This window comes from Triticum dicoccoides, chromosome 5A (genome assembly GCF_002162155.2).
Source record: "Triticum dicoccoides isolate Atlit2015 ecotype Zavitan chromosome 5A, WEW_v2.0, whole genome shotgun sequence".
Classification (NCBI taxonomy): Eukaryota; Viridiplantae; Streptophyta; class Magnoliopsida; order Poales; family Poaceae; genus Triticum; species Triticum dicoccoides.
In genome coordinates, this window is record NC_041388.1 from 604871255 (window position 1) to 604878757 (window position 7503).

At 52.2% G+C, this 7503-nt stretch overlaps 1 pseudogene; it reads right to left on the minus strand.

Annotated features, from left to right (window-relative positions):
* Nucleotides 1-4184, minus strand: part of LOC119298041 — a 20307-nt pseudogene extending 16123 nt beyond the window's left edge.
* Between the last annotated feature and the right edge of the window lie 3319 nt (nt 4185-7503).

Below are 7503 nucleotides of genomic sequence, written 5' to 3' on the forward strand. Positions count from 1 at the left end.
AAGTGGGTCGGCCAGCTGGGCCGTCTGGCCCAGTTGGGGGGGGGGGGGTCTGTCTTTTTGTGTTCTTTTTGTTTTGAGCTTTTTCCTTTTATCTATTTTTCCTTTCTAACTTAGTTTCTATTTATTTTAGTTTTATTAAGTATACCACTAGCCCCTAAATTAGTATTTATAAATACTCTATTGCCACATGAATTTCTCATACCTAATAAAATAGTTTAATGTTTTATAAAATGCATTTAATTATTTGTTTAAGCCATTGTTTTATTTAGTTTAGTGCTTTTAATTATTCTTTAAAAATGTGATCCTCCACCATAATTACCTAAGCATTATTTCCCACCTCTAGAATATTTTAATTTTAATGTTTGAAAACTTTACCGTTTGACTTGATTTTAAATTTTGAATTCGAACGGGATTGAATCATCGTGAGATTTACAACAGTAAGAGTGGTGACGTGGCCTCATTAGCAGAGGTTACTGTAGCTTGATTATCCGGGCATCACAGATAAAGGCTCTCCCAAGAGACAGAGTCAAAGGCTTTCTTAAAATCCAATTTTAAGACTAAGGCCGGGCATTTTCTTTTGTGGCAAGCTTGCACAATATCAGCTGCGAGAATGAAGTTCTCCGAGATACATCGGCCTTTGATAAAGCCGGATTGATCCGCATGGACAAGATCACGGATAACCGGCTGAACTCTAATAGAAAGGCACTTGGAGCATAGTTTGACCGAGCAGTTTTGAAGGGAAATCGGACGCATCTGGTCAGGGTCAGTTGTGCCAGGTTTTTTGGGGATGAGGACAATGTAAGCTTTGTTGATACGCCTAAGATCTGCAGAGCAGGAGTGGAAACTGTTGAGAAGGGATAGAAGGTCATTTTTAACTAGGTCCCAATTGGCCTTGTAGAAAGCTGGCCCAAAACCGTCTGGTTCGGGGCTAGCATTATCGTTCATGTGGAAGAGAGCCGTTTTAATCTCCTCGACAGAGAAGGGGCGAGTCAAATCGAGAGACTGAGAGGGTCTTAGACGAGAACCGGATACTAGCTCGTTTAGATTCGGAGGAATAGAACAGGCTATAGGGGTACCAATGACAAGTTTAAAGTAGTCACGAAGAGCACGATGCTTGCCAGAGTGGGAAGAGACCTCGCTACCATCTATGTTGAGGGATTTAATTTGGTTTTTACGCAGCCTGATCGTAGAGCAAAGGTGGAAGTAGTCCGTGTTCTCATCACCGAGCACACAGTCCTTGATTTTAGCCCGTTGCCGCCAGTAAACAGCAGCTAGGGCGTTGTGCCGATGAAGGGACAGAGAAACCTACATGCGAAGAGAGCGTTCTAAGGAGGAGAGCGAGCGGAATTCTTCTATTTTGTCTAGGAAGGTGATGACCGTGTGGCAGTTTTTAGTGATCACAAGAGGAGATCTAGCTTGCTTGGCCCAGGCCTTAGCAGCTGCGCGCACTCTCTTAAGTTTGAGACATAAGTGGCCCAAGTGGGTAGAAGGGACAACACTATTCCAATTTTGCAAAATGATGTTCATGGAAGGTTGTAAGTGCAGAAGGCCGTTGTTATACCGGAAGACCGAAGGCGTGGGAACTTTGGACGCAGCAATGAGAACAAGCGGCACATGATCAAAAGTTGACCGGCAAGCGGACGTGAGTGTGGAGTCCGAGAGGAGGAAATTCCAAGCTGTGTTGACAAAAGCCCTATCCAAGCGCACCAAAGTCAGGCAGTCTTGTTTGTTAGACCAAGTAAATAGCCAATCAAGAAGGGGAAGCTCCTGAAGATTAAGACGGTTTAAGGTAGACGAGAAGAGCAAGGCTTCGGAATGGTTAAAGTTGTCATTCGAGCGCTCGTTGGGCTTTAGAGTAAAGTTGAAATCGCCTAAAAGAGCCCAGGGGCCGGTTACAGAGGAGCCTAAGAGAAGAAGTTCGTCAACAAACGCTTGCTTCTCAAAGCTGGCGCAAGGACCATAAATGTTAGAGATCGAGAAATCATCGTTGCTAGCTCTGGCCGAGAAGTGTAAGGTTAAGGAGAACTTAAGAGCAGTGACAGAAGTGCAGGAGTAGTCTTGATCGTTCCAGGCTGTTAGGATTCCTCCAGCAGAACCATTTGAAGGCAAGAAATGGAATGATTTCAACCTAGTGGGTAAGAAGGAGCTGGCCTTGAAAGTAGAGATATCATCAAGCTTTGTTTCTTGCAAGCAAATAAAAGAGGGGTCGAGGCCGAAGAGAGCAGCTTTGACATCAGTACATTTTTTGTTTCTACCGAGACCACGAACATTCCAAGAGATGAAACGAGTTTTACGATTCATGGAAACCATAAAGGGCAACGAAAACATAACGAAACATGGCCGGACAGGGCCACCTACAAACAGATACATGGAGCAAGTCTAGGCCAAGTACAGCCGGGTTGAGACCTACAACTGCAACTAGACATGAAAGTAGCAAACGGAAGAGGTTGCGACCAAGCTCAGAAGAGCTAAGACCTATGGTCGGAGCAAAGCTAGGACTAAAACAGGATACAGATGACAGACTGATACAAGCCGAAGCGCGACGGCAGAGAAGGACCGCGAGGGGATGCGGGGCTGACAGTTGAAGACGCAACATTAGACACATGCGGTGTCATCAGGGAGAGCCGAGGCGGGCACGTCACAGGCAGCGGCAAGCTCCAGCACGTCCTGCCGAGGGAGGGGCGAGGAGACCTCGGGCGCCATGTCGATGAGCTGAACTGGGAGGAGCGCCTTTCCACCAGCAGAAATCTTTCCTTCCTTCAAGACATGCATGCACTGAGTGGCCTTCAGGATGATGGAGACGTACTCCGGAGGCTCGATCCCGGCGAGGCAGGCGCTCCGGCGGCGGGCGGGGGAGGCCACCGGAGGGTCGGCGGCGGGCGGAGGAGAAGGCAGCGGCACCATGGGAGCATGGACCTCGTTGTCTTCCTCCAACACCAGAGGGGTGGCGGGCCAGGAGAGGTCGAGATCGCTGACGGCCGCAGCGGCCACAGGGCCCGGCAGAGCCCTAGAGTCGCGGCAGATGACGTCCACGGAGGTGATGGGGGTTCTACAAGGCCCCACTGTGGCCACCTTGGTGAGGTGACCGATGGACGCGGTGGCGAAGTTGGCGACGAGCATGCCGGCCGCCGCAGCCACCTCCTGCATGGGCAGGCGATAGAAGCCGCGATCACCGGAGGAGCTGACGACGACGACGTCGAAGAAGCCCGGCCGCATGTAGATGAGGACGTTGGTCGACTTCTCCAGGAGCGGCTTGGCCTTGACTGCCGGTGCCGGGAAAGCCCACATGGTGAGCCCTCCGGGGAGCTCCGCAACGCGACCACCATCATCTTGGGAGGCAGGGGGTGGAGGAGGAGCGAGGTCGTCGTCCATGCCCGCAGGGAAGTCGGCGTTGGTGTCGTCATCAGAGGGCGGGGCAGAGGCGAAGTCGAAGCCGGCGGCGGGCGGTATCCGCGGATACCGTACCCGCATGGGCAGCGTATGGGCATAATTTTATACCCATGGGTAGTACACATACCCTATCCGTTAAGTCATGGGTAGGGCACGGGTATTGTCTTGTACCCATGGATATACCCATACCCTACCCGTTTATATTGACACGTGTACCTTACTCGTGAAGTGTGTCATGGGATTGTGAACGTATGTTAAAGTTGTCACCAATCATTAATTTAAATTGAGATAATTGTTATGTACTCATCTATCTGTTATTGACTTGAGATATATATTTTTTGGGTCAAATGTGATATCCATGAATGTGAAATTGAATAACTTGTGTACTATTTGATCTACCTGTTGGGTACCCAATGGGTATGGGTACCCGCCGGGTATGGGTACGGGTAAAGTTTCATACCCGTGGGTACGAATATGGGTAAAATGATGTACCCATTGACTACACGGGTATGGGTATGGTATTGTTCTACCCACCCCATACCCTACCCATTGCCATCCTTAGCATGGGATCGGCGCTCGACGACCACCTTGGAGAGGCGCGCGAGGGCGAGCTTGCGGATGCGGGAGGTGGTGGTGACCTTGACCTTGTTGTCCTCGCCATCGAAGTGGTACTCTATCGTCTTCTTGAAGCCGTTCTCGTTGGGCCCGATGACCACCCGCGGCAGGAGCAGGAAGTTGAGCTCGCCCCAATCATCTTCGTCGAGCTCACCCCACCAGATCTTCGCTGCCACCATGGCTGCTCGCTGGTTTGCTTGCTGGGGTGCTAGGGTTTGGGGTGCGGCGGTGCGACATTGAAGCGGCACGTAGGTCGAGAGCGCCTCCCGCGTAGCTTCAACGTGCAGGCCACTGTTCCGCGTTCAAACGACAGCCCATCCATCTGTCTACATACATTAAACATATGCGGTTGCCGAGGAACTTGCTCCGGCGCCACTCCTTCATCCATCTGCTGCCCACCGTTAATCATCTTGCCGCCTGCCCTGCCATCCACCCGCTATATAAACTCCAGGCCCGGCAACAGCCGCATCCAACCTCATCTGATCCTTATCTCCTCTCGGCACCACGCTCTCCATGACCTCCAAGAGCTTCAAAGCCCCCTCGGACAGCCTCTCGTCCGAACTAAAGAAGCAAATCGTAGCCATTATGGCCGGCTGGCAGGCCGGCAGATGGACGAGTTTACCGGAGGCCAGTACTGTGGATGCCCCAATGGAAGAGGCAATCGACAACGAGTCGGCGCCACCATCCCTTGCTGGTGATGCCGCGATCACCATGGGCAAGGCCCATGCTCAATGCACAGGGATGGTGTTGGAAGAGCGACGGGTTGCGTTGGGGCAGGTGCAGACCGACCAAGCCTACAACTAGGCGCCGACACGGGCATCACGTTGGATGTGGACGTGGGCGAGCAGGAGGCATTGCTCCAATTCTTCCGCACCGCTTGCGAAATCCGCCACAACCACAGGCGGCGCCGTGTCCGTCAGGGGGAATTAGAAGCCGCCATTAAGGAGATCGAGGACGATGTCGCTAGCTCCTCTGCGCCCCGCTGCCACAGCGAGGAAGGGTAGAGCAATATCCGGTTTAAGAGTCTGCGTTGTAAATGCCCTTATGTCCATGGATCCACTGTACGACGCGAGTCTGTCACCGCATTTTAACCACCCCGACCCGGGCGTCAGGCAGTGCAGGCTCCAGCGTCCCGTGGGAAATGGATTTCCCGAGATGACGTTTGCTTCTCGCTAATTCCGCGCGGTGTGTGTGACTGTGTGTCACGTGCGTTTCTCCGTTGATCATGGCTGTTAGTTGTTGATTACAAAGAGACGTGAGTTGTTTTTGACTTAGGCTAGCCATAGTGGGGTAACTTAGGTAGTAACTTAACACATTCCAAGACAATTTTACTTATGTGGCAAGTATTTAATGAAGAGAGAGGTGCTTGGATTAACATAATATGTTACTGTAACATAGCGCTTTCTAAGGTAAAATGAGTCTATAAGACAATAAATGAAACAAACTATGACACTACTAGTAAGATACTTTACACTATGGAGATAGTAACTTAGACTAGTGTCATGCATATGACACCAGTCTAAGTTACTCTCCACTATGACCAGCCTTAGACGTGTACGCAATGTGTGGCGGCGTTTGGATATTGGCTGACGCAGCAATCAGGCTTCCCCTCCTCCCCCGTCAGGTTTAATTTCAGTGTTGCATTGCATCGTTTTCTCCGTGATTGAATCGCCCAACAATCGAACACCAGCTAGCTGATTGCTGGACAGGTGATGCCGAGAAGCTAATTCTTATCTACTCCGGCTGCATGCCGTAATCACGGGAAAAAGTTTCGTCAACTAACATACGAAACGTAGGAACATTAACGACGTGGAAGAAACAGAATAGGAAGAACAAACTAGTGTATCTGCAGTGTTTGTAGTCGTCGTTAAATGGTCTATGGATCTGGACGTAATTTTTATTATTTCTGATATTTGTTGTCCGCCATGATTGAAAATAAAAATATCAGAAATTTTCTTGCAAAAAGGAAAAACGACGGTCTGTTGCCATGCAAATCGCTACTTACCGACGATCTTTCTCCCTGAGCGTCGCATGTCGTGGGCCTCGTGGCTGGTTCAACGGGATTTGAGTTGGGTAACGTAATTTTGTAGCCGCTGGGTGTTTCTTATTTTAAAGTCAAATACACCGGTGGTACAACAAATTGCATAGGATGATCACTTTGGTGCTTCAAATTGAAAAATACATAAAACTAGTGCTCAAATGCCTTGGGAGGCAAACACCGTGCAAAATCCGTTTGTAAACGTAGCCGGCACCTACGCGGCGTGCCAGCCCACTGTCACTGACTGGTGCATCGCATTTTTGTGAAAGAAACCCCCGAATTAGTTCCAAAAAATATGTAAATTAGAGTAACTTCAATGGGGCGACCCAAACGGACGCGCGCTTTGTCCGCTTTTTGTCCGTTTGGGTCGGTCAGGCGGACGTGCGCGTCCGCATTTTAAAATGGATCGGCTTGACCGCCCAACCGGCAGGCCGACCCAAATGTGCCGCCGTGAAGAAAAGTAAAAATTGCACGAAATAAACATAAAGTGGCCGGTCAAACGCCAACCAAAGTCCACCTACATCAAATAAACATTAAATAAAATATATAAAAAGTTTGCGTCCGCCTGCCGCCCCGCACGCTGCCCTAGACGTCGTCGGCCTTGCTCTTGCCCTTGCCGTCGACGCCGCCGTCGTCGGTGAGGTCGATGAAGACCGGAGCAGGGCCAGCCCACCCAAACACCGCCTGGTACGCTGCGAGGGCAGCCTCCTCCGGCGTCTGCTGGGGCGGCGGCATTGCGGCAAGCCGCGCGCGCTCCTCCTCCTCCTCGAGTCGGAGCGCCTCCATGTCGCGTTGGAGCATGGCCTCGTAGCGCATATGCTCCTCTCCGTCAGCGTGCTCCTGGTGAAACCAGTGCTCCTTCCATCGCTCGAGGTGGGCCGCTTCCTCCTTCGGAGTCGCAGCGAAGTGGACGGGAGGCGCGCTCACCCACTCGCGGTACTGGCCCGTCCACGAGTAGGCCTCTTCCGGCCAAGTGGGTGGAGGCGGGGAGTGCTTACGCGTCAGCTCCGACTCCGGCTCCAGTTTGGGCTGGACGGGCGGCGACGGTGGCGGTGGCGGCACGAAGAGCGGGGTGTGGGCGGAGTCCCCCGCCGCCGACAGGGCAAGGGCTTGCTCCAGCCCATCCCAGTGCGCGTCCTCCTCGAGGCGGCTAGCCTTCAGCGCGTGCTGCAGGGCCTCCTTGAGGGCGGCTTGGTACTCCGCCTCCGCCTCCATGTCCTCCGGCTCTACCTGCGGGGGCGGCAGGACGGCATCGACACCCGAGCGCCATTGCTCCTCGTGTTCGAGGGCGAAGCACGCCTCCCAGTTGGGGGAGTCGGCGGCGTACTCTGGCGGCCGACGCTGCTCCGGCACCGGGATCCGCCGCGGATCTAGATGGCAACGGTGCAGCAACGTGACATTGGGGTACGACAATGGCCGCCTGTACTACCAGTGCCACCGCGCTTGGTGCACCGGGATGT